We start from the raw sequence: 2,715 nt of genomic DNA, 5'->3' as shown, positions 1-2,715 counted from the left end.
CCCCCTTCAGTCCCCCAAACCAACACACAGGGCACCCAGGCACATAACTAGAGCACGCTTTTATTAATATCCTTATCGTAAACAGATAATACTGTGCCTGGGGGCTCGTTACCGTGGAGAGAGCTAGGCAGGGCTGATAACGCCTCACTGTACTAGCAAAAGGGGCCAGGAGACATTTTTCACCAGCAAGCAGCAAAAAAAAAAAAAAAAAGGCATCTAAGAACGGTGCTCTGAGGAACAGGAGCAGGGCGGCACTTATCCTCTCCACTCCTCAATCCTTCTTTGGAGAAACCACAGCCCTGGCTCCCAGGTGACCCCCAGGGATGTCTAGCTTACTTTTACTTGTTTACAGCAGCAGAATGAATTTACAGCAATTGAACCCCCCACCCTCCACCCGCCGCCCCCTTCCATCGAGCTAAGAAATATTGGGAAATAGCGCTCTTAAGTCAGGACGCTGGGATCTGAGAGTAATAAATCAAACACGCTAGTCAGAAGTGTTTAGCTTCAGCGCGACGCGTCGGCGCTTTTGTTTACAAATAAGTAGAAATCACAGCTCGTGTGGCACGTGCACTGTGCAACACGTCGGCCTGATCGGCGTAGGGACGTTTGGTTCCGATTTACTCCGTGATGAGCGGGCGCCGTTGTGTGTACGCGCGCGTTTCATTTGCCCACCTACTTTAAGCCTCCCTATTAATAAGAAGTCGGCGGGAACAGCCATTAAACACCATCAACTGTCTGGCTAATTATACCACAGCACCACCGCGCAGCGACATGACTGGGCACACAGTGAGAGAGATTACACAGCCGCAACAAACAAACAAACAAACAAACAAATTACACAGACGGACAAATTACAACACACACACACACACACTCACACACACATTCTTTCACCAAATCACCGACATCATTGTCCCATTGTTTCAATCACACCCATTGTGATCTGGTTCCAGTTCAACCCAACTCTGCGTCTGAGCGTCGGAGATAGAGGAGAGCGGCCGAGTCTGCACGCTCATCCATTACAGCTGTCTGGGCGCTCTGTTATCCATTACCTCTGTCTGGTAACAGCCAGACACTTCCTCCAACTCCCACTCCTACAAGACAATGAACATCACAACGCCACGGTCACAGCTCCTTCACTACGCCGACCCGTGGCGTGTTTTTCTCAGCGAATGTCGGCGGACAGATGTGATGAAATAATAAACTACAGTCGCTCGACAGTCGTTAAACAGCTGCCGCCGAGAGAAACCATTAACATGGAAATGTCGAACGTCCTCGTCGTCCATCGTGTTCAGAGAGAGCTGGCCGTCTGGTTAATCCAGATATCCGGCCCCGATGACGGATGCGCCGCGGTTAATTCCGCGTTAGCCAAAAGCGCCTGGTCCTGCTGAGAGTGAGGTGCGGGGAGCTGCGTGCACTCGGACCGGGATACGGCAGCTTTCTTAGATTTGACAGGTGGGCCGCTGCAACAGGCCTCTGTGACGGGGGCTGAGTGGGGAGTGAATAAATTAGCCCCCAGGCTGCTTTCCTCTCTCTGTTTACTGCATTTCTCAACCACAGCAAGCGTCGTGCCAGACAAACAAGACGCTTAAAGCACAACACAACTGTTACACCTGTCAGGACCCGTATATGTACGGTACTCATCAAACACGGAGGCCCGCTCACGCTCCTGTCACACACCTACATATATATATACAGGGGTGAGTCGGAAAGATCTGGGGTCAGAAGGTTAATTCACAATTTGAATAATTAAAACATGTAAAACAAATCACTCTGACAGCTTTGACGGAGTTTATCAGGACAGCAGTGGACTAGTGGTGAAACAATGAGGGTTGGTAACAGAGGATTGCAGGTTCAAATCCTGCCTGACTGCCTGGCTGGGGTGGACAGAAAAAAAACCCCAAGAAAGAGTTTTAAAACTTCAAAAACAAAGACATTTCCAATAAAAATCAGTTGAATTTTCTAAATCATTTTTAGCTAAACCAGAATTGAAAAAAAAATGTCAACATTAATGAATATTTCTTACAGCTTTATCTGTCAAAGACAACGGGTCAGAAACACTAAAGAAAAACTAACTCTACTCATCTGAATAATTAAGAAAAAAAAATTATTTGTCTTAGAACTTTTTGACCTACCCGTACGTAGACGGCACGCCTAATTAACACACCACACACACACACACACACACACACAAACGCAAAGTCGTGATGTTGCACTAATCGACACGTCACAGAGGGCAGCGCTGCGTAGATGACAATAAAAGCGGAGGGCGGGGGCATTTCTGCTGACGTGCGCCCGTGTGGCGAAAGGCGGTCGTACTTGAGCGCTTATCAGTAATTCAAGATGCATATCAGTGACTGGTGTTTGGTCTGCACTCTGCACGCCGAGCGTCTGGGTGACAAAATGACAGCAGCAGAACCATTATTTGCTGTCTTCGGGCTGTGACAGATGACAGCACATCAGAGGGAAAGCAATTAAACCATAATTATACACACGTCCTCTCATAAAAAGTGCACTTTCCCCAATGTGTAATGGAGCCTTTTGAACACGCCGAAACAAACACGGCGGCAGACACAGTCGCACGCGTTAGTGTTTTATTGGCGTGCTGCTGCACCAGGGGTGCAATTGAGACACAATAAAAAAAAAATAAAAAAATGATGCAGCAGCAGCAGCAGCAGCAGCAGCAGCAGCAGCAGCTCATGGGGACGGCCAGGC

At 48.3% G+C, this 2,715-nt stretch overlaps 1 protein-coding gene across 1 annotated transcript in view; it reads right to left on the bottom strand.

Moving 5' to 3' along the window:
• Window positions 1-2,715, bottom strand: part of LOC103385353 (calmodulin-binding transcription activator 1-like) — a 338,769-nt gene that overhangs the window by 68,600 nt on the left and 267,454 nt on the right.

The sequence above is a fragment of the Cynoglossus semilaevis genome, chromosome 10 (genome assembly GCF_000523025.1).
Source record: "Cynoglossus semilaevis isolate Cse_v1.0 chromosome 10, Cse_v1.0, whole genome shotgun sequence".
In the NCBI taxonomy this organism is placed as follows: domain Eukaryota; kingdom Metazoa; phylum Chordata; class Actinopteri; order Pleuronectiformes; family Cynoglossidae; genus Cynoglossus; species Cynoglossus semilaevis.
Note: the sequence above shows the minus strand (reverse complement) of the source record. Positions and strands in the feature narration are given on the sequence as shown.